This window comes from Gallinula chloropus (genome assembly GCF_964237585.1).
Source record: "Gallinula chloropus genome assembly, chromosome: 1".
NCBI lineage: Eukaryota > Metazoa > Chordata > Aves > Gruiformes > Rallidae > Gallinula > Gallinula chloropus.
In genome coordinates this window covers 145,827,608-145,853,770 of record NC_140085.1, presented here as the reverse complement: position 1 = coordinate 145,853,770, position 26,163 = coordinate 145,827,608, and positions in this window count along the sequence as shown.

The following is a 26,163-nucleotide window of genomic DNA, read 5'->3' as shown; positions in this document are numbered from 1 at the left end:
ATCAGTTTGTCTATTCCCCACTGAGATAATAATTGTCTCCTTCTAGAAGGAATAACGATCTCAGCTGGGAAGGTTGTAGTTCAAATACTTGTTAGAGCACAGAATGGAGGGTTGTCACAACCATATAAAAATACGTTTCAGTTTCCTCCTTTCTTCAAAAATCAGATGGCAAAAATCAAACATTTAAAGTTAGGAAACTCCAGATATACTGACATATATCAAGGCTTATGAACAATTGTGTGCTCTTTTCCAACTGGGAGCCTGATTCATTCATTCACCCTCATTCATTCAGGATGAATGTGTAAGCAAGTATGCACAATAATTTTAAGGGTATGCCTATAGTGAACAACACTGTTCTGTGAAAAGACACCCAGCTGGCTCTGAAACTAGAAACAATCACAATATGAAAGTGAAGTGACCTAATTAGTCCCAGTGCAACTACCATATTCATACAGCTATACTGCTTCCTATAGACGAGCTAGTATACCTGTGTGGCGTACCATTGTGGCATAGACATATCCTCTCTTTTGGGACTAGCTTGAATAACCTTATGTAAAGTGTATGTGGATGTGCCCTACATTTCTCAATTATCCCAAGTTCTTAATTATCTTCAAGTGCTTGCTATCGGAACTCAACATTTTTAAAGAAGAGTTTATCAGTAGGTAATTAATATATCTTTATCTGTAGGCAATTAATATACCCTTAAGATATTCAAGAAGAATAGTGATTTTCAGCAGCCAAGAGTGTTTTAAAATAATTTGCTTTTTCAGAAGATGGGCGTGACTCACTCTTTCTAAAAATAAGATCTCTGAAAAGCTGTCAAGACCATACCTGAATATTTTCTTGTGAGACTCACTGCAAGCCTAGGAGGAAACTCAAGAGAATTTTTCTCCTCTTGGAAAGAAAGGGAAAGTAGACCTCTCCTATTCTCCTTCTCTCTCATTCCTTCTTTTATTTTTTTTTTTAATTTTTAATGTATTTTAGATTGTTTCTTGTGAGGTTTATACTTTAACCAGTAGCATAGAAATAATGAAAAATTAGAAGGAAATGTTCTGTGTATTTCTGGGTTAGCTGGAGGCAGGAAAGGAGACTACTGTGATATGTACCTTGTTTCTAGAAAATTATGAGGAAGTAGCAAGGCAGAAAATAGCCTACAAGATGAGTAGCTGCTCCTAGTTAGGTCATTTTTTGGTGCAGCCTTGAATCTAATTTCAGTTGTACAAAGAAGTGTTGAGTTCAACACCATGAAACAAGAAAATTAAGTAGGGTAAATCTAGGGTAGATGATATCAAACCCCCATCATTTAATACATCACCCCATTTTTTAACAGGCTATTTAAACTGGTACCCTTCACAGAAAGCAAAGAGGAGTTAAGTGAACCATTCTGATTTAATATAACTGAAGAGCTAATATTTTATACTGTGTTGGCTTTTAGTGTTTGCATTAAGTACTGAGAGAGTGCCAAGTGCTTTACAAATATATACGAATGCACCCATCTTACCCCTACAGCTTACAATATGAAAAGACAGAAGGAGAATAATGGAAAATACATTGCAGGAAAGAAAACTAGAAAACTTCCTTTGTCTAAAAGTAGTTTATTAGAATCTTTGCATTCTAAAAATTAGAATCCTAATTTTCTGTGATATTCAGAGCAATAAAGCACATGGGGCAATAACTCAGATGTCTCTGTCTCTTTTCTGGTAACTTCTCAGTTGCTCTCAGAAACAGATTGTTTTCAAGCACTTTGTGAAAAACAGCCTTTTCTCTTCATCATTAGAGTTCTCTCAAAGTCAAGCTGAAGCTAGATATTATTTTATGGAATAAAGTCAGGACCAAATAATTTCAAACACTGGAATGAGATTAATATGAAACTTCGTCTTTATTTTGTCTTAAGTCTTTTCTATATTGCGTTTAGCAACCACAGTTGCTGCCATTTGTTCTTTTCCTACTAGAATTGAATTAGAAACCAATTCAAACTTGTGCATCAAAGATTTTACTTATTTTACTTAAATGTATGAAGTTGCCTTAACACAGTAACTGGCACAATGGCAGCCAACTATTAGCGTACTGCTATTCCCTGTTTGCTAGGAAGAGATATTAATTCTGATGAACATCTATGCAATTTTTTTTGTTCAATAAAGTATGAGGAGAAGTCAGAGTGGAAAGATACTGACTCCTTCAATATGAGAGTCCTCCCTCTATTGAGAAATATAGGTTCATGGTCAGCTGCTTTTTTTCATGGCAGCCACAGCAGGATTCAGCTGTTTGTCTCAGGTAGAAATTCTTGCAGCTTCCAGCCTGGCCCTTTGTCTGGCCTTTACTGACCTCTCATATTTGAATCGGAGGCCTAGTAGCCTTGACACATGTAAAGTATAACAATTCTTGCTCTGTTGAAAAATCTAGCTAGCCAGTTCGAACTGTCTGGGATTTCCATTACAATACAAAATTTGTTGTTTACCAGGTTTTTTTCTTGCTATTTTGAAAAAACCCACTGAATTTAATCAGAATGCCATTCTTTAAAACAAGCAAATAAACAAACAAACCCAAATAAATAAAGAAGCCCCTTTTGCTTTTCTTTCTGTAAAAAATCTGAATGGCTTCACACTTTTAAAAAATACTCCAGTATTTGACAGAAAAAGACAAGGAGACAGAAATTTCCATACTATGTACCCTGGAAAACTCTGGGAGAAAGTTCAGTCACCTTATTGTCCCACAGTACATTCAGACTCATCCTTGTTGTTACATTCCAAGTAATTTTTTAAAAAATCGTTGTTCATTGAATGGTCATAAATCTTGGCATGTTACCAGAAAAAAAACCTGGAAGTTTTAAAAAACTTGAACTGATTCAGTTGAGAGATTATTTTCTTACCTATAATCTCTTTTGCTCTTGCCTTATCCGTTGATTGACCTCTGCAGTCAAACTGCCTTTTAACATCCTACAGATACAGAAAAAATAAAGAGTTTCTATAAATATATGTATATATATTTTAGCTCTATAATAAATAGAGCTTTAATGTATTGTTAGGGCTTATTAGTGGTAAGCACCAATTATGTCATTTCCTAAATTGTTTCAGTCATAGAGCACAAATTCCGATTCCCTTTCCCGAATTCTTTCTAACCTTTGGTCATTGGGGGAATGCCTCATATCTGTGAGACAGAAGCTTATGCCTTGAAAAGAAAGGAAACATAAACAATATTACTATCAGTAGGTGAAATAAAAAAAAAAAAACAACAAAACCCACAACCTACATCTGTTTTACTAGCACTAAAATACATACAAAACCCAGGAGATTTCCAGTGTTCTGTTCATTCTGCTATCTTCTTTTACTATTATTTACAGAAGAAAAGAGAACCAATTTCCCTAGGTTAAAGTTTTACTATTACACTAAATACACTTGCTAAATTTACCTTTTACCTTCTAGAGTCTCAGTGATCCACACTTGCAAGATTCTCTTTTTCCATAAAATTTTAAATGTTTTCATATGACTCCAATCTGAAAATTCATCAAACATTTCCAAAAATTTAGGAAAAAAAAAAAAGAAAAAAAGCAAGGTATGTTTTCCCTGGATTATCAGAAGAGACCACAATAGCATAACAGGGAAGAGGAAGGAACAGTTTACTCCTGCTTAAATTCTTACTGAGCACCTCCTAGTACTTATTCAGCAGTACTTTAGCTTTCTGCTGAGGAGAGACAAAAACATTTAGAAACAATTCACTGCAACTTCATCAATTTTTGAATAAATGGAAAATGCTGCATTCTCTGTAATCTGGTTAGAAATATGAAAAAATATTTATGACTGCTTCTATAAAAGTACATATGAAGATGAATACAAAATAATAATTAAAATTCAGTATAAAAATGAACCTGATAAAGACCAACTGTTATGCAGTGATATGCTGTTTGTGGGCTAAATTCAAGAATGAATTTAAGTTTTTTTGTTTTAGAGAACACTATCTATGAAGCTCTTGGCAGAGAATAGTGAGATGATTTCAACACAATCTGCTGGAAGTCTCATGGGGCTGACACAGGTTCAGGATTTAGAACAGCAAATGAAAACTGAACTGGAAGGATGATGTTCTAGTCTTATAGCTAGGACACTCATTTGAACAATCATGGTCTCAGATGTAGCTTTTACAGGTATATAGATGTTATAAAATTCATAGATAGTGCTTTAAATGTAAGTCAGAATCCACGATATCCACTGTTAGGAAACAGTGAGCCAATAAAACTTTCTCTCCTCCTCCTGTTCTTCACCTTTGCACTTTCCACCCCACACCCCTGCCCATGGTCAACTGGTGAACCATTCCTCCAGGATGAGGCAGCATTTGGCTTTAAAGTTGCTGTTATGGACAAAGACGTCAAAATTCTTCCCAAGTGTTGATTAAGATGCCTATGTGTTTGTTTACATCTAAATTTCTTTATAGTTAATTTATTTATAGATAGATGTTAATATCCCTTGCCATTTGCTTCATCCTAAGTAAAGCAAATTAATCTGACAGCTAAAACAAACCAAAAAATGTCTACATTACTAGTTAGATTAATAATATCTTAATTTCCAAAAAGGACTCTTCTGCTCTAAACAGGGTTTGTGGAAGAAGTAATTACATGTAAAGAATTTAACTAATGTTTTGTTAGATATGAATACCTAAAGTGCTGATATTTACAATCTGTTCAAGGCTACTTTCCATTTCACCTCCCTAGAGTAATGCTATGACTCTGCCTTCTAAGTATATTCTCCAATTATATAAATCTCAGCTCATGGTGTCCTGGGAATTAATATTCTGCTTGCATACTTCCTGACCTTAGTTCATTTTAGAAAACTAATGTTTTAGGATATTCTAGAAAAAAGCCAACAAAGTCAGTTTTCAGAGTATTTAGGACCAAACTATATTACATGGGATAAAGCTAATCTAAGAGTAATTTTAATCTTCTTTCCTAGTAGGAACAGCTAAATAAAACAAAAACAAAACAAAACAAAAAACCCTGACATTATTGGTGCTTTGAGGTACTCAGGTTTTGAGCTCAATCTTGAGATGCATTGAAAACTGTCTGAATGGCCAGGCCTAGAGAGTGGTGGGCAGCAGAAGAAAGTCTAGCTGGAGGCCAGTACCCAGCAGTGTACCTGGTAGGTAGGTCTAGTCTTGTCTAAAATCTTCATTAAAGACCTGTATGTTTGGGCAGAATGTACTACGAACAAGTTTGCAGAGGACACAGAACTGAGAGGAGTTACTAGAGAGCCACGCTGCATCCTAGAGGTACCTTGATAGGCTGTAGAAAGAAGCTGACAGCAACCTCATGACGTTCAGCAAAGATGCAGGCAGAGCCCTGAACCTGGGGAACCCCAGGCACAAGTACATGCAGGGGGCCATGCTAGAAAGTGGCTTGGCAGAAAAGGATCTGGGGATCCTAGTAGACACCAAATTGACCATTAAAGTGTAATATGCCTTTGCTGCAATGAAGGGGAATGGTGTCCTTGATTGCATTAGGCAAAATATTTCCAGCAGGTTGAAGGAGGTGATCCCTCTACTCAGCACTGGGCCATGCCTAGAGTACTGGATCCAGTTTTGGACACCCCAGTATAAGAAAGAAATGGACATACTGACTAAGGGGCTGTAGGAGAGGCAGCAAATGCTGAGTCTGTTCAGCCTGAAGAAGAGAAGGCTCAGGGGGACCTTATCCATGTGTATAACTGCCTGAAGGGAGGGTGCAAACAGGATGGAGCCAGACTTTTTTCAGTAGTGCCCAGTGACAGGATCAGAGGCAATGGACACAAACTGAAACACAGGAGGATCCCTTTGAATATCAGGAAATACTTTCCCCCTGTGAGGATGACCCAGCACTACCAGAAAATGCCCAGAGAAGTGGTGAAGTCTCCATCCTTAAAGACATTCAAAGACTGTCTGGACAAGGTCCTGGGCAATTACCTCTAGACAGACTGGCTGAATCAAGGGACTGGAACAGATAACCTCCAGAGATGCCTGTCAATCTCAACTAGTCTGTAATTCTGTGATTCTGAGTTAGTTCCCAGAGTGTTAAATGAAAATTGTATCCCTAGAACTAAGCAGATAAAGAGTGAGATGCAACCAAACTTAACCACTTGGAAAGATTAAGTGGAGGAACTAAACCTTAACTGTTTTAGTTAGATAACTGATTAAGGGTCAAAGGAAGCACAAAATCTTAGATATACCATCAGGAGTTGAATACCTGGAGCTATCCCCATGTCCTGAAGTTATTTGCAGTTTCCCCCCATTGCCGAAATTTTCACTCTGTTTTACTCAGAAAAAGGACTTCTTAGGAAAGGGTCTGCATATTCAATACAAGCACCAAGTTGCAGAAGCTCACATGCAAACATCTTTTGTCAGTATGTGTTCACTGAAGGACTTTGAAAACAATTCTCCCTTTTACTCATCTTCACTGAACTTGCACTCCTTCCTACTACTAACATAAGATTCCTCAAAGCAGAGGCTCTGCACATCTGCACAGAGACACATTCTGGGAGTGTCCCCTTCCCACATTCAGGAGCTCAGAAGTTTTGAGAGGTTAAATGGTACATAGCAATGATTAGTGTGTTTTGGAAATATTAGTAAACCTGAAGTGATGAATTTGCATACTAAAATGATCACATAGATTCTTATATCCCTCAGTGAATTCAGCCAGAAATGGGTCACACACAAGAACACAATGAAGCAACAAAAATAATTGTAGCAAACAAAGAAGTTATATTGCAAATGTGGTGTCTGTCTAAGTCCTCAGTAGCTAGAGAAAATCAGCAATTGCTAAAGAAAAAGGCTATAACTTTATTATAAAACTGTAAATTTGATATTTCTAATTTCCTTTGTGATAGCCATAATTATTTTTTTCTTGAGCTTTTATGTGATCAGTTTTGCTCTCAAGAATGTTTGCAGAAAGATAAACCATCGTGAACACAACTGCAAAACTGCATTAATTTCTTCCCTAGTGTATGACTATCTTGAAAGTTTTGTACAGATTGGAACTAAAAGGAAGGGAGAGAGGTTTTGGCAAAAGAACAAACTAAACAAATGAAACAAACACACAGTCACTGTATGGAAAGTCTTGAAGTAACATGGATGAACTGCAGTCCCATTCAAAATTACATATATGGATACTTGGAAACTACAAATTAGTTACGAGTTGTAATGAAAAGATTACAAGACATATAGATAGTTCATATCAACAAGATCCACAAAATCTGTTGAGAAAGAAAATAACCAAAGTGCTAAGCATTTTTCAAAATGTATTTCTAGTTTTTCAAAATAGTGGGGGTTTTTTTCCAGAAAAAAAACTACATCAAAGTAATTTTTTCACTATAATTTCCAGTCTTGTTTCATCAAAACATTTGATTTTCACTGAAAAGATCATTAAAGACACACTTTGTACTATTTTATGATCTCTACTCATTTATGGAAAGGCAGTCAACAACTGCTATCCATACACATAAGGTACTTGATGATAAAGGAGGAAAATATTTTCTCTGAAACCAGTATCTTCTTCAAAGTCTTAACCATGTAGGGAAAAATGGGCTGTTTCTTGGGCCCTTATAATAGTTGTAAGATGCAGAAGAAAGACAAGAAATACTTCTCAACACATAGTGACCAGATGCCTTACACTGGAGTAGTTAATTATTAGGAAAAAGTTTATTGTGGATAAATAAACTATGTCAAGAGAACTCTCTGTGTAAGGAGCTCTGAGTTGCAGGTAGTTATGACCTGTTGGAATAAGAACAGGCTGGAACATGAATGTTAAATAGCAATACATCAGGTTGAAGAAATATTGTGATTTAAAAAAATATATAGAATAACTAAATGCGAGTAACAGTGACACTAAAATTTAATACTTTCTTGTGAAACACATGAAATGGAAAAACATAAAACATAAAAACTTCAAGCCCTAAATATCTTTCCCTGTGAAGTCATCCTATATAATTTCTCCTAGTGGTTCCACCAACTCACATTATTTAACAGCTTCTGTACTAAGAAAAGACCTCATGTGATTGTTTTTATTGATAGCCACATTTAAAAATAGTAATGGTTAATAACAGCACACTGCTTTTGTTCTTTATCTTTAGCAGGTTAATGGGACAAGTTAACTCCATGGAGTCTGACATGCTGGTCAGAACATCCAAGCAAAGCAGTTTTTAATACTAATGAAGTATGTTCACTCCAAAAGTAGGACCAAAATAAAGCCTGTTTGCAGGAATTCGAAAAAAAAAATACCATTTTTCCATCTATTACTGTCAATGTCCCATTTGTTTCTAGTGGAGGCGAATGAAAGTTGAGGAAACTAGTGTACCCATGGGTAGAGAACAAAAAAACCTTTGAGATTGTCTTCTTGTAAGTTGCATTGAATGTTTCCCTCTTCCTAAAGAATCTTGTAAATTCTTTCCTCACAAAAACATAATATTGCTAACCAAATTTCCCATGCAGATTATGACTTCCAGCCCATGATTTTCATAGAGTCACAGAACCACAGACTGGTTTGGGTTGGAAGGGACCTCAAAGATCATCTAGTTTCAGCCCTCCTGCCATGAGCAGGGACACCTTTTACCAGACCAAGTTGCCCAAAGCCTTTTCTTTACTACTTATTTTATAGGCACTGGTATCCAACAACATGGTTCCTCTTTGGATAACAAAAGCATGTGTTCTCACAGTGAAGTTCTGATAGGGATGAATGTAACTGGTTTGATAGAATTGTAATGTTCCTTTGTAATTTAATGTAAAAAGTACATAATTTTAATAAGCTGTATTGCTTTCATAGATCTGGTGAATCTATTGAATTTTATAGGGTGGGTTTTTTTTACAATAGGACAATCCTAAAATAAATGATACCTGGTATAATTTTCCATTCATTTTTTAAGATTGTCCAATTAGAAAAAAAATGTTTCATATCAGTTCTGCTGCATTCCTCTCTATTTTGTTCATTAGCTGTATGTTTTCAACTTAGTTTGGGAGTTGCTTTTTTCATTTCCAGAAAGTGCTCTCAATCTAATTGGACTTCATAATAGTGATATTCAAGTCTCTCCTCTTGGATGAAAAGCTAGGGATACCTAAGTATTCATCTTTTTGTGGTAAATTTAGCTATAAACTCCTTACCTGTATGCTCTAAGTCAAAAACAATCAACGTGACCATCAGAAAATCTGTGGCTATATCCACAACTATACATAATTTCTGAAATGCTTTGTAACATTTAAGACAGAAGTAGAAGAAAGTGTTCTCTTTTTATTAGACTGATGGTTTGTTTTTCCAGACAAATAAAACACTCATCAGTAGAGTTGGTGGGCATGGATTTCCCCATGATCCCTGACAGATGACTGCCCCTTTCACATGAAGGGTCCTTGGAAATAAATTGCTATTTCTACCACAACTCTTGTGCTACACATCTGTGCTGAAATAATTTCTTGTTGGGATTTGCTTTGAATTTGGCTAAAACCTCAGGACTGCTACTGTGCAAAGGACTGGTAAGAGTCACCAGCTCTGCTCCATTTGCTCTTGGAAAAATTAGATGCATAAATACAGGAGCACTGATTACAGAACAACTCAGAGGAAGAATTCCCCTGCTGAGTCAACATCAGATGCTAATAGATAGCCTAAATTTTCCACGTCTGTCTTACCATTTGCCCTACACTGTTCAGTATTGGTTTTGAAAACTTGAAGCTCTGTCTTGAAAATACAGATACACTTTCTATCATCAAGCTGATGGCATTTCCATACGTATCCCATTAAAGTGACATCCTTAATACAAATGAGTTGGTATCCTTCTCAACTTAAAAGCAACTTAATGGTTCCCTGATTATTCTGTAAGCATGGTTGGCCCTCGGGAGAAATTAAAAGCAGCCCACAGATTTGCACCAGCTGCACAGGTCCCATGGAGTCACAGTTTGAGGTGCTGGGCAGGAGTGCTCTCGCTCATCTCTCCATCTTGGCCAGGGTTTTTCCACTAAAAGAAACCACTAAGAGTGTAATTTTGAATGGGGAGACTGTGTGGAATGCAATAGTCAATCAATTATATTTTGCATTTTAAAAGCTAGAACAGTGGTTGTGGTGGGAGTAGCAGTAGTATATTTTCTTCCAAGTAGAACACCATGATTCATGAAATCTTAACTTGTACCAGCGAATCTAGTTTTGATTAGTATTATGAAATTAATGCCAGAATTTAGAGTGTAAGAGGCAAAATACAGCCACATTAAAAAGTTACATTTTAACGTATATTCATCAGTCACTCAATGTGCTCAGCCTAAATCCCTATCATGTAAAAGAAGAAATTTCTATCTCCCACAATTTCATCACTTTAATAAAACATTGTAGGAGAAAGAAGATGTGAAGGCAGTGTTAAAAAGGCCTATTGTCCTCCAAGCTGGTTTGATGCTAAGGCAGCTATTTAGCAGAACCATATACCATATCCTACTACTTACACATAATTTATTAATGTGTAAATCTTAAATTAAAAAGAATTGAAAACAGTTAATGAGCAAGAGTATTCTGGCAGGGAAGACACACAAATTAGAAAGCGTAATATGAGCAGTGCAGAACTATGTAAATCATTGTCGGTGTTCATTCAGGAAAGTTATGCTTTTTCTCTTATTTCCAATGGGTAAAGTATTCACTTCCATAAAAATGAAAGCAAACAAAATAAAGTAAGCTTTTCTTTAGGGTTGTATCTTTGTACAGTATATCTGTCTAACTTGCAGCAAAAGTGCTTAAGTAAAAACTGTATCTAAATTACAGTAAAAATTGGTTTTATAGTCCCTCACTTTTGATTATATCTACTTTTGACATGTCTCTTCGTGACATTTTATTTCTTGAGATGCTTCTATTTTGTGCATCTCCTACCTCATCCTTTAATTTTCCTAACACTAATTCAAACCCATAAACACAGAAGCCAAATGAAGGTTCACCAAACCCCTTGTGCACTCAAGCTGCCAAGTTTTGCACAGCTCTACTTAAGACTCACATATGTGATCACTCACTTTGAACAAGCTACAATCACAGCAACCAAGGAATTTGCACCAGTTTAGAACAAAGCCTGCTTCTTTCACTTGAGCCAAAGCTATTGGCAAAGAACACAAAGTGCTGGATTGGCAACTCAGCATGGATTTAATCCAGAATTCAATTTGAAGCTCGATTACCTACAAGCCTTAGCCTTCATACCAATTGAGGAAATGCCTACTGCTTTTGATAACATAAAGGACCAAATCCCAGTGGAAGTACGTAAAGTTGTGCAGTGGCTCAAGAACAGCTATGCTAATGGAAGAGTCTTACACTTTTTCATTAATAGAACAATTAGGAGTTGACAACTCCACTGTTGCCCCCCAAATTTTCATTGATGTACCACAGTGGCAATTTCCCATAGACAGCCTGGGTAACCGGAACTTGTGTTTGTGTTGGGCTTTGAAAGAAAAGCAATGCAAGTCAGAGACTGAGATGGGTATTATTCTAGTGCTATTACTTCACATACTATTAAACTTTTAGCTTAGTTTTGATTGTGCCACCAAAGCTTGGCTTTTTCAGCAGCTGATGATACGAATCTCTTACCTTTGTAAACACCACATTCTTGGGCTATTGAACTACTGTGTTTATCACTGCATCCATATAACTAAACAAGTCTGCAGAAAACAATTAGGATTGTTAACTTGTCCAGATTTTCTGTATTTTGTTTGCTAGTATATTTAAGGATATCATATTTAATTTTCTTCTTTTATCCTATCGTCACCTCATGTGTGCAACCAGTAGAAGAGCAGGTGAAACAGGAACTAGAAACTTCTAGGAGAAACATGGGATTCTGAGGATGACAGTACTACTCAAAATAATTAGCACTAAAAATCTTGTACAAATGGTATTCAGTTCTTTGTCAAAGGGAACAGATAAGGAAGTTAAGGAGTTTAGTTTGTTTTAAAATGAAGTGGTACAAAAGTTAGCAAATGATACCACATACCTGGAGGTATCAAACAGCTTGAAACTATTTAATTCTCTGGAGGAAGGAAAAATGCTGTATCATTTTACTGACGGTATTTGTCTAAACTATCACCACCACTCACTATCACTTCTAAGCCTGAGTAGCCCAAGGAGAAGTCCTGGCTACTCAAGCAGCTGCATGAGACACTATTTTTTCAGAATGGCTTGCCTTGACCACTTATTCATAATGTCGTTAACAACATTCCAGATACCCATGACTCCCTAAAGCATCGGGATGCAAACAGTTACATCCACACAGAATTTAGGCTCACTGTAGAAATTGTCTAGTACAATTTAAATGTTCTAAATTCTTCAGATTTTGGCCATGTACAAACTTATAGGACATCTCTAAAAAAACGTGTATTCATGGAAAGGACAAACTCTCATTAATGATCATGTAGAACAGCTGAGAGCAGGACTGCTTGACATAGCATACATAGAGTATGGACATGCTGATGTACAAACCTTGGCTTCTTTCACTCCTTTATGTTTAGTGGAATACTACCTTTTGGAATTCTGGACTTCAGACTGACTATCTTTTGGTTTTTCATACCTGCAACTGCCTACCTGCATCACCTGGAATGGTCAGTCTGGACATGTAGGAGAGATCTTGAACCATGAAGGTACTTGCCATGGTTATAAATATCTGTTGCTTGGTTTTCTGTGGTGTAAGTGGAGGTGCTTTTACAGATTTTGGGTAAATACTGCCTTTAGCTGAGACAGGAAGAAACATTCTCTTAAACAACCCTCTTCACTGATAGCTGCATTCAAACAGCAAAAACGTGATTGGAAAAGATCTACTTTTCCACATATCTACTTTTTTCATATGTTCTTATATTGCAACTCTCACTTTGTTGCACAAAGGTCTTAATAGGCTGCCCAGGGAAGTGGTGGAGTCTCCATCTCTGGAGATATTCAAGACCCGTCTGGATGCCTATCTGAGTGATATGTCCTAGGGAGCTGCTTTGGCAGGGGGGTTGGACCCGATGATCTCTTGAGGTCCCTTCCAACCCCTACAATTCTATGATTCTATGATTCTATGATTCTAATAAAAGGATATTTTATGTGCCTGCATGTAATTAAAAGTTGCAACACTTTTTCCCATAAATATATTTTTTTTGTGTTTGTTTTTATGTCGTATGGATTGATAACACTTCATGCATGTGTTTTATTAGAAAAGGGAAATGAATATATTACAAATCCTTAGCAATATCTTAATGAAATCCATTGGGGTTTCATGTTCAAACTACTTTTGCTGAGGTCACAAAGTACACAGGAATTTTTTTTTTTGAGCATTCTGCATGCTCTTCTCTTTTCCCTCCCTGTAAAGTTCAAAATACTTTCAGAAAGATTGAAAAATAGCTAGAAAAATGTCCACTACCCAAAGGACAAGGAAAAAAACCCTCACAAAATGTCCTGTAATTATGTGCTTTTGGTTGAGGGCAAATATTTAAGAATTAAATATTGAACAAAAGCTAGTGCACAAGAATATTATTTTATTTTCTGGAAAGTTAAAGTTTCCCACCCCCAAAGAAGTTCAGTCTACAACTGTAGACCATACCTTTAAGTATTGTATTAATATAGATACACTGCAATTGCAATACTCTATTAACATATATTATACCAAAAATGCTTATGTTTAACGATAGACATGAAGTAGTTCATCTTAATCCTTCTGCCTGGGCACATATTTCGTCACAAAACCTTGACGTGTTGTATAAGCTTGGAAATCTCAAAGATATTTTGCATTCAATAGGATTGTAGTTGACTTCACATTTTAAGTGCATGTATAGTACTGAAAGAGAGATTCTGGGCCCACATCTTACACATATGAATAAATAATGTTAAAGCTAATAAGATCTCCGAGAGAAAATTATGATTGTCTTTAATCACTAACCTTAAGCAGCAGCAGACCATATTATCAAACACCTTCATTTCTTATAAAACTATCTATCACACACAATATAGACCTGATGAAAAGGAAGGTGGAAGTAATCAGGACAGAATGCCAATTACCTCATTACTTGTCATAGCACATTGTAACTGGAAATTGCTTCTTTCAGGTTCTGTTTGCTCAGGCAATTACAATAAACTCTCTGCTTGACATGTTGTTTGCACAGATGTAGTGCATTAATAAACATGAGGGCTAATCTGAATTATTGAACCAGCCGCAATAATTCCAACAAAGGATTTATAATAAGTCCAAGAAAGCTGAGGTATCACTGGAATTCCCTGTAAGCAACACTGACATACTTTATCACATGTAAAATCCTCAAATTTAATGTACAGTACTGGAATATGTCCCATAGGTATTTTATATTTTCTAGTACTCTAAGCCCTCAGCAACTTCTATTATGAAGGAGACTCAGCACTGCTAAGGGAAATGGCAATATCACAGACTCAATGGAAAATTACTTTATTTGCCGTATGTTTTACACACCTTTCAGACCCTTATTACTGCAATTTGTCTCCCCACCCCCTAATTTTACTAAAAAGAAATATGCTATGCATGAAAGCATGAAAGGGTCTATATTAAATGTTCCATATTGTCAAACAGAAGAGCTCTAATGCTTATGACATGAGAGGAATATTTTTTGTTTATTCCTTAAAAGTTTGACCAGAGGAAATGATCTCTGTAATATGCACTCGACAACAGAAATCCGAGTACAGTAGAGAAACCTACAGCTCAACAGGGAACAGTTGTTCCACCCATTCAGTGAGGCTTAATTTTTTAACTATTATTAAATTTACTTTTTTTCAAGTACTGTGAAACACTGGAAGTGCATTGGGACTTTTTTTTAATAAAGACAACCTCTGTATTGATGTATATGTGCAGTTATTTAATGCCTGTTTATCCAGGTTGCTGAGTTCCTAGTGTTTTGTCCCCATCCTTCCCATGGGACTGGAAGGAACATTATCTGTACAATTCTAATCTGAGAAGCAGCGCATGATCCTGGTTACCTGGGCCATATACTGAGATCCAAACTCAATCTAACAATCATACTTATCTGTCCAATTTGTTTGTATTCTATCTAATTTTAGAAATGGATAAACAAATAATTTTCTCTGCTTCTGTAGACTTCTGTTGGGTAAGACCCCCACAATCATCATGCCATTCATAGAGGACCCAAACAGCTGTTTCTTGACAGTTTCTTCTGGTCCTAGAAACCTGCAGTTGCACAAAAGAGTGTATGAAGAGAAGGCAGAAGGGACTGAAGCAGATCAAAGAGCTCCTGCCCTCAACAACAGCAAGTCTGATATGTCATAATGTGTTTGTCATAGTAGGAAAACAGTGGTGGGCTAGCACTATGGGTTCATGATTCTCAAGATGCTCTGGTTCTGGTCCGTTTATGACATTATCAGGCTTATATTGGGTATCCCAGGACAGTTGATGTGGGTGTTTACAAGCCTGGAATAATGTCAGAGAATCTAAGACTGAACATGGAAAAAAACACAAGATAAATTTGTCAGAGTCATTATTCATCTCTGTGGGCTGCCCTCTGTGATGAGGATTCCCCCAAAGAGCAGTAAGGACCACCTGGGGCTTTGGTGGCAGGGAGCGGAATATCAAGGGACAGTACTTCAAACCTACCTATGGGTACAGATGAAAAACATTTTCAGACTGTAGGAGTTTTCATATCATATTCAGAAACTACTGTTAATAAAAAAGTAGCCTTCTGCTTGATTAAATATGCTTCATTCCCAAATGTTATAAAGTGTACTTTAATACAAGGCTGAAATCTGGATGTAGATTTCTTATTAGTATTCATATTATTATTTAATATATATCCTCACTGCCTGTCATGTCAAGTACCATTTTCATGTAGAAGTGAAAGTAAATCCTCAAGAAATCTCAGTATCTCCTCTTTAGACCACATATTGACATCCACTTGGTTCTTAAAGAGCCAAAACTTGGTACCTAAGCTGACAAAGTAACAAATAACAGGGAGGTGATGCTTGTGAAAGGCACAAGACTCAAGCCACAGTTTGATAATTCCAGGTTTGCATTTTCTAACTATAAATACACGAAAAAACACCTACATGTTGAAAGGCATTGATTTAACATATACTCAATTTCCTTGTGGAAATTTGCTCCAAATATACTGATGGGGTAACTTTGAAGCACTAAGGTTTATACAGTGGCAATGTAACCATGTGCCCACCTCTGATCTGGATCAAATCAGTATTTCTAAGTGATGAGTATCTCATAGAGACATCACAACCCCACGGTGGTATTTTCTGCATCATCTTCACATGTGAGACACCCGAGTTAAAATCAAACACCCTAACCCTATCTAAACTAGGGAACACAGGAGTAATTGTGAGTTCTCAGGTTTCCTGAGAGGTGTCCTTCTCCCTGTAACGGTGGGACACAAGCACAGTACCTGCCACTCTTCCTCAACAATAATCTATGCCCTGGCACCTCTGTTGTACACAAGGTATATGAAAATCAACTATACATCAATGTGTTTCACAGAGGCCTCCAAACAGTATCAATGAGGGGTGAGAGGTTGAAGACACACCACCGTGATCCATATCCACAGATCCAGATGGACACAGGCTGTGAAGAGCAACATTACCAATGAAGGAGAACAAACTTGGCAGAAGGCAAAATCTCATTTCTATGTAACATTCCAATATTTTATATCTGATACCCACTAAAATAAACCAAACCTTCAATCCTGTTCACAAGAACAGATTTGTATCAGATGTCCATTTAATGATCAGGATATGAACTTGCTGAATTGTCAGATGCATTTTTTTAATTTCCATATGTTATTGGAAAGGTAAACTGGCCAATCTGGGTCATATTTCCTGGTATTCCTCATATAAGAGTGTTTTTTATCATATCGCTCAGAATTTGTCAGAATAAGGTTCTTTCATGATGGGCTGGAGAGTGTGATCTTTTTACCTTAGGAAAAAAACAGAAGAAATCTATAACCCTTTCCAAAGAAAACTTCATTAAAATAGAGGTCTTTCATTATATGTCTCATGTTTGGCAGCCTGGATATTTTTAAAGAAATGAAATATTATCTGAAGGGTTCATTCTTGATGTGATACTAGGTTTCTTGGGCATTAGGAACAGCACTTAGATGGTGAATATCAGGCACCTTGGGTTTGTTTCAAGTCCTAGAGAAACAAATTTTGCTCTTTCTGCATTTGAAATGGGCAGCTTCCTGCTCCCTGTGTCTGCACCTAGCAGGAAGCACTGGAAGCACTGGAAGCTACATTGGTTTAATCTGTTCAGGAGTGAAGTGGTCCCAGGCAAAACAGAGATTATGTTTCAGGAAATGTCTTGCAAAGCATAAGACACAAAATGCACAACATGCTCTAATAGACATGGATAATTATTTTTTATTTAATCACTAGAATATAGGCAATCTCTGCTGCCTACGGTGAAACTGAGGAACCTTTCCAACAGTGTTTCACTGAAATTGTTCCTGGAGACATGCCTGACTGTGATAAACTGGCCTTCTTCAACCATTAGTGTTTGCTGGACAACTGAAGATTGATTTTCTCTTGGAGAATGTTCCATGCCTTCCAGAATTTTTGTTGGTTTTTTCCTACAGTGTACAAAACAAGAATACTATGTATAAAAGTAAGTTTTTTAATTTAGGGTAGATTGTATGCCTTAATGAGCAGGAGAGCACAAATACAGACTTAAAGATTAGGTCACTACTTTTAACAAGAATTGACATCATATTATTACTGACATGGGATTTCAAGAACTTATGTGTCCTGGGGGACTTCAGGCAGAGCAGGAGGACTTGCTCTGAGCTGTGATGCTGAAGAATGACATTTCAGATATTTTGTGATAGAACACAAAATTTAGGAAGTTTGTGTCATATCTTAACTGACAAATGAGTCCTTCAGCTGCACACGTCCAATCTGAGACTCCAGATGTTTACTTCATCATCTCTTTCTGGACTTCCTTTGTGGTTCTTATTCTGTTATCATTAAATGTTGTCCCTGATCAACATCTAAGATCTGCCTAGGCTGCACATATGTTTGCATATATACAAGTATACCCAAAACCCCTGTTTGTAGGGGTTACCCTGGGGTAAGACATTTCTCAACTCTGGGTAATTCATATCCCAAGTTTCTTATTCCTACGGATACTGAACTGTGTTATTTTATGCTTGACTGAAATTTGAGTGAATTAGTGGCAAAAAATCACCTTTTAATGTCATGTTTTCCTCATCTTTAAAAACAGTATTGATGTCCTACATATAAATTGTAATAATGTGTATTAAATCACTTCTGTTCTGATCAGCCTGAGCACATGACAGATTTTTAAGTGTCTCTCCATCTTTTTCCCATGGAAAAAGTCTGGCATGGGACTCTACTTTAAGAAAGGCAAAATAATAGTGAACCAAACAAGGTTCCTCCTTGAATAGGCTGAAGAACAACAGTCAAAACAGATATTAATTCTCAGGTCTGAAATGAACATTGCTATAATGACAAATATATCCAAGACACTATTCAAACATTTGAATTGGTACAAAAGTTGTCAAGCTTCTGTGGTTCATTCATATATATGACACTTCTTCCAGACCCAACAAGGAAAACAGTCCTATTTCATTTCAGTTCTAGCATATTTCCCCCAGGTTTTACCATCTGGTGACTGAGACAATGGATTAAGATTTGGGAGACAGTGAGAAAATTCTGGCCTCTGCCACAAGCATTTCCCACCATTTTAAAAATCATTGGCAGAGAGACCAACAATTTTAGGCACTTTTCTTAAGCTAAATGCTACAGAGGGATCTATGAAACAACCTTTTTCTCCCCCCTCCCCAGTTGCTGAAAGGTCACAACACTCTTCAGTTCATTTTTTTATTCTCCTGGATGAGTTTCTGGCCAAAGTGAATTAGCCTAACCACTGGGACATTGATTAGCCTGCAGCTGTTTAATGGGGAGAGGAAGATCACAGAATCATAGAATTATAGAATGCATTTGATTGGAAGGGACCTGTCCCAGTGATCTACCACCCTCATATTGAAGAATTTTTTCCTGTTATCCAACAAAAATCTCCCCTTTTGTCGTGTTAAAACATAACCCCTTGTCCTATTGCTACATGTCCTTGTGAATAGTTCTTCCCCACCTTTTTTATAGGCACCTTACAGATATTGGAAGGCAGCTGTGAGGTCCCCCCAGAGCCTTCTCTTCTCCAGGCTGAACAAGCCCAACTCTCTCAGCCTGTCTTCACAGGAGAGGTGCTCCAGCCTTTTAGTCATTTCTGTGGCCCTCCTCTGGATGCACTGCAACAGGTCCATGTCCTTTTTATGTTGAGGACACAGTATTCCAAGTGAAGTCTCACCAGAGCAGAGCAGAGAGGCAGAATCACCTCTCTTGATCTGCTTGCCACACTTCATTTGATGCAGCCCATCTTGGGGACCATTTGTTTCCTGAAGCTGTGCAAGAAAGGAGAGCAGAACATAGTACATTGTCACTTCCTGGAAAAGAAGCATTGGTTTTCTGTACTTGTTTGGCAGTTCCAGAAAGGGTTCCTTAGACCTTCTGCTAGAGGTGAACAAAGCAATCATATCCTGGAATGAGTATTAATTCAAGACACATCCTTTTTCTCTTGATAGTTCTGAGTGACTTCCTAAGCAGAATCCTGATTTTTGGTTGTTCCTTTTCCTGAGATTCGCGGACTTGCACAGAGAGCCAAAATGTAATCTAAGGTTTTGGGTGCCAGCACTAGGAAAAGGCAATTGGAAAGACATGGTTGAAACACTCAGCTTGGCACTGCTTCTTCTCAAATGCAAACTTTAGCCTAGGGGGACTAATCATCCCAAGATTCCCATAGACTCCACAGAGAGAGAGAGAGAGAGAAGCTCCAGGGGTTGATTCAAAACCTATCTTCCAGCACTGTGAATCGTGCACTGGAAATGTCTGACTACAGCTACTTTTTGTGGGTAGTCCTTAGGTACCTTTCGAAATTTAGCCCTTAATCTTTTTCCTTCATCTCTGTAAAACAGATATAATTGTATTTCTCTCCCTCAGAGGAATATTACAAAGATACCCTTATCCATGCCCAGAAGTCAAATTTTCAAAATGAGTATCCATATGTCAATAGATAAATATAATATGTGGGCTTATCCAAACACCATTTTTATTTTTGCAGATGGAAAAATGTATAGCCCTGTTAATAATCAGTACTCTCTGGATCACTGGGAAGGAAAAATAAAAGCACAAACCAACCACAGGAACTCAGCATGTGAAATGCCTAACTCCTCAATACACTAAATGGTGACTCCATGGAGTGAATAGATAGATGGTGACTCCATGGAGTGAATATTTCTGTCTTTTAATAAATATTTAGTCCTTGAGGAACTGCTATGAGATTCTTACCACACTGGCCACTTTCTTTCTCAACTAAATAATTAAAATTTCTATGGTTAAAAGGCAGAGGATGAGATAATTATCCACCTGAAAATCTTTTTAATGTTAGCTATCCACTAATATGAAGAAGGAGCCAGGTTAAAACACGTCACTTTATTTATGACATACATGAGCTTTATCCTGTGTACACAGAAGCAATGGCAAATATCTGGTTGACTCTAGTCTTTCAGGATTGTGAACTCTCTGCACACATTTTCTTCGAGTCCCATTAGTACTAATAGGAGTTGCAGGCTCATGCATTGAGAGGGTAGCCTGTGCCCTAGGGAGTTTTTAAACATCAGAATAAATTTGAGAACGGTTTTCTCCAGCTTTAAAAAGAACAACTACAATCCTTGTTGAAAGCATAGAACAGGGTACAGATATTACTGACGGAGCTGAACCACTAGCCAAGAAATCAAAAAGTACAGCATCTCTAGTGATGTTCCCTGATTATTATTCCATTTTGAAAAACAGCCACAGAAGCAGGTAATCCAAGAATTAGAATTTTCTTTATATTCTTTGAAGTGAGTTGCCACTGTTTCACAGCAGTTCCTGTATGTCAAACAGGCTTTCATTATCTTACACTTAAGAAGAGGAGGAATGGCTTTACAGCAAGATACTGCACATATATCAGATATCCTAGACAATTTTTAACCATTTCAACAGGCAAAAAATCACTGAACTATATTGCCAAGTAGAAGAATCTTGCCTTTTCTCCCATTTTATAATTCTTAAAATGCTCAGATGGAGGCAATGCTTTACTCTTTCTGACTTTCTTCTCAACTGCTACCTGTACTCATTGTAATCACATACATAAACAAAAATAAATTAGAGAAAAAATTTTAGGTAAGTCTTGAAATGTAGGCGCTGTGACTTGAGAGTAGAGTCTATAACCTGTAATCTTGTATGTGATTCTGGGTATATTTTTTGTCATTGTTTTGAGATTTACTTAACCAGAAAACGGAAACATGACAAGAAAAAGCAGAATGGTGATCACTGAGGCATAGATGAGCTGATAATTGGCTTTCTTCAGGTTAGCCTGAAGGTTAGGCGATAAAAGTCCCTTTTACAGTCCTATTACCTTTTTCCTTTTGTACCATTCTACTATAAGATAATCTTCCGTATTTCATCAATTTTGTTTATTCATATGGATGGATGAACCTTTTAAATTGCAATCTAGGCAAGTCACAGAAAGAACTCTTACTGTACTGTTCAGTTGCAACAGTTGAAAGCTGGCAGTGGTTTTCATAAAGCTAGGCAAGGGGTAGAGCTCCTTCTCTGTTCTGCTTGCTTTCATTTGCTCAAAACTTTATTTCAGTTGTATTCTGACCTTGTGATATTCTTTCAGAAGTCTTTGGATGATTACCATCTTTTTCTGTAGAACCAAGATGCTGAACACACTCAAATTCCCCCACTGCACAGAAGCACATGCTGAGAAGGATTAAATAATAAAGCTAATTGCACAGCTAGGATACGTACCTCTAAGTGACTACCACAGCCTTTGGTCAGTTAACAGTTAAAGTAAATAATCTGAACTCTTTGGTGTCCTTCTGTGCGTTGTTTTCAGAAGTCAATCAATTTCCAAACCTTGGGAAAATTGTATGCCTACAGAGTTTCTTCAGACACAGAAGACATTCACATAGCATAAGCAAATACGAGCAAAAATTACTATTGCACTTCCACTTATTACTGTTAGCAATATTAATCATGACTTTACAGCCTCTACATTCCATGTTCCATAAAATGAAATGTCGGTGGTATTATAAAAGGTCTAAGCCTATTTAAAAACATTAATACCATCAATAAATATCACTATTTGCTCATAAGGCTAGACACTGTAAGTGCTAAGTTCAACTCGTCACTTCATTATGATAAGCTTCTTCAGTTTCAGTTCACAATTGAGGAAAAAGAAGGACCTGCTTCTCAGTTTGTTTTCTCAGCTTAATCTTTAGTTTAATACTCATTTCAGTATTAACCCTGATTAGCTTTATTGATGTTTAGAACATTTGGGCCCAAGTGATCCATTTGTCTGAAAGAAAAGTGTTTTTTTTAAGACAGATTCAATAGCAGGCAAAGGCAAATGTTTTGAAGATGCTATAAAAAAACACCTATCAGATCCTGCGGGTGTTATTTGTAAATATATCTAAAAGTGGTTCACAGCATCATAATTACCTTGACATAATCAAGCAGGTCGGTTTCTGAAAGCCAACCGTGCAGAGTGTGTTAGTTCTGATTTCCAAAAACAAGTGTTTCAATCCTTTTAGTGCCTCAAGGCAATGTACAGTGTGTACTTCTGACTAAATAGTTTGCTACTGAAAATCACAATACCTTGTGGCTGCTGACCACAAGGGATAATTCATATAAGAGTACGAACCTGAATGACAGTCTATAAACAATTTCTTTACACTCATATAAACAAGCAATCCAAAAATCAATATATGGATTTCCAGGTAACTAATGGACTAGTCCTGATGCTCAAGTGATCAAAGCATGTTCCTTTATCTCCAGCAAATGCGGACAGTCAGAAGTGCTTTACCAGACCACATTTCTAGAATATTACAGTAAACAATGAGCAACCACAATCAGTTGGAAATCATACCCTTGAAATTTCTACATCCATATACTATTTTCCTTTGTGTTGCAGATAATAATACGTCTCATGTAGCACTTATCAAAAAATAATGATAATATTAATAAAATGACTGTCCACAAATATTTTGGTGAATTTGGTTCCCTGTGACACATTGGCCTCCTGCATCTGATGTGGTTGGCCACTTGGATGGCTGCCAGCGAATAATGAAAACATCTGTGAATTCTGGAAGTTTCACATGGATGGATGTTCACTGGCACTGTCAAAAACAGGCTGTGAACTAACCATGCCCCACTTGACTGAAATAATTAACAGCAACTGTAGTATTTAACTCACAAGGAAATCCCTGGACCATCATAATCCAGCAGAGTCCAAACTTCTCATCTAATTAACTCGACCCAAAATAGTCTTCTCAAGCTCAGAAAAAAAATAAAATCATTAAAAAATTGCAGGTAAGTTCCATCCAGTTGGACACAGGCACATCTGAAACCGCTCAAAACTACATAGTAAAGTCCATGTGAATAAATAAGGTGTGCCTCTGCATCTGTGTTTGGTATGAAATGCTTGCCTAACTCTTTACCATTTAAAGTCTTCTGCTTGGATTTGCGTGAGTTGTCATTCCTAAAAGACTTCTGACACTGTGAAAACAGAGGGAAGAGCAGCAGATTTTGTTCATCTTGACTTTAGCAAGGCTTTTGACACTATCTCCCAAAATATCATCAGTGACAAGCTGATGAAATACAGACTAAATAAACAGAGAGGTGATTGAAAACTGATTGAGCTCTGAGTTCAAAGGGTTGTGATCCACCTCATGAAGTCCATTTGGTGGCAAGTTCTCAATTGGTTGATAGTGAGACCAATACAGCATTAATGAGTACACCCTCAGCAAAGTTGCAGATGATGCAAAACTGGGAGGAGTGGTTTGTACAACACATGCTTGTGTCTCCATTCAGCAGGCTGGAGAAATGAGCTGCCAAGAACTTCATGAAGTATGGCAAAGGGAAATCACAAGTCCTGAAACTGAGTTGATCAGTATCCACAGTACATACTGGGGGTCTGTTGGATGGAAAGCAGTTTTGAAAAAAAAACCTCCACTCCTGGGGGTTGAATATGAGCTTATTGTGGCCCCTTGCAACAGAGCACAACTGCTTCCTGGGCTACATTAGGAAAAGCATCACCAGCACGTAAAGGGAAGTGCCCCTTCCCTTCTGCTCAGCCCAGGTGAGACACATCCAGGTCTGGCTCTGTGCTCACCAATAGAAGAGACATAGACATACTGAGGAGACTCTAGAGAATGACCACAAAGATAATTAAGGGAGTGGAGCAGCTTTCATACATGTGGAGGCTGAGATGACAGGGACTGTTCATCCTGGAGAAGGCTCAGGGTGTTCTTATCTATGTTTATGAATATCTGATGAGGGAAGTGGAGACAACACTCAGGTTTTTCTCATTTCTGCTCTGTGACAACATGAAGCAGTATGCGTGAATTGAAGTTTGGAAAATTACTTAAGGAAAAAAACTCTTATCTGTGAGGATAGCTGAACACTGGGACAGGTTACGAAGAGAGGTTGTGAAGTTTCCATCTTTGGAGATAACCAAAACCTAACTGAACATGATGCTGAACCACCTGCTTTAGTTAATCCTTATCTGAGCAGTGAATGTGGACTGGATGATCTCAAGAGGTCCTGTTCAATCTCAACCATTTCATGATCTGTGATGCTGTAAACATATTAAGATAGAAGAACATCTTGCCATTTCATGAGTTTGTGTGAACCTGTATCAAATTGAATGACTTTCTTTTAGATTCAACATTTGCAACTGTTTGCAATTTACATTGTCCAGCTTGCCTGATTTTGACCACATCCAGTTCTCACTGCTCTTCTCACTCCTGTGTTCTGTTGATCTTAGAAATAACAACTCATTATTTAAAAAGAAGCACATCCTCAGGCAAATCAGGGTGAAGTCTCATGTGTGAAATTAGCTGCTCAGAGAATCCTCTTGAAATCCTGTCAGCCACAGCAGTCGTAATGATGATTCACCCTCATATCCTAGGACTTTATGAAGACACAGGGTAGGATGCTGTACCCACAAATAAATTTCTTAAACACTGGTGCTGATGAACAGGTATAAATGGAAGATTCTGGTAAAACAAGGTTAAATTGGTTGGTTACATGATGTGACACCTGTTTTTCTCTCATGGAGAGAATCCTTGTGTCTGAGGAGCTTGCTGATGTGCTTGGTGCCGACTGAACTTCCAAAGGCCACATTACCAGCAAAGTTTCTTCTGCCAAAGGGGTGGTGCTGCTTTGTTGCCTTGTCTGACACCTTTTTTAAAACAAGTTCCAGTTACAACACCATTAATCCAAAGCATTCCTAGGAATGTGTATATGTTTTTTTTGCATATGGGAGGTTGTGCTACTACAAGTATTGCAAGCACAAAGAGATCAGTCAGCTCTTTTTTGTAATAGTATTTTAAAAAAAATATTTCCCACTGCTACCATCTAGGAAATACATATATGTTTCCAATAAAAATGTTTTTATATATATAGATACATATTATATATATAAACCTTTTATATAGACATTAAATACATATGTTAGATATAGAATACATTTTATATATAATATATATTACATAAATATATATGTTTCCAATAAAAATGGGGTTTTATATATATTATATACATATAAAAAGACAGTGTTCTAGTAAGATAGCAATATTTTTCCAGAAAGAGTTTTCTGTGGAAAATATGAAAGTGAAAAATGTTTAGTTAACTTCTGGTTGTTAATTCTGAATCTATCTTTCCTTCTTTTGACCTTTCTTATTTGAGCTGGGGCAGAAAAAATAAAATGAAAAAAAATTTTCCTGAACTTTTTTCTTAGGAATAATTCAAGTCACAAATAGGGAAAGAACCTCATGAATTTTTTTTTTGTGAATCATGCAACCCAAATTTTTAGACCCAGTCAGATCACAGAAGCTTCATATAAGAAACTAATTTTGTGGCTACTTAAAAGCGACAATCTCTGAACATTCTGAACTTCTCCTTTTATCATCACTCATTTTATTTTATGTTATCCATTGTAATATACAATAACCTTATAGTGGCCTTCTAATACCTGAAGGGGCCTAGAAGGGCATGGAGTGATAGGATGATGGGGAATGGTTTTAAATTGGAAAGTAGTAGATTTAGATTGGATATTAAGAAGAAATTCTTCA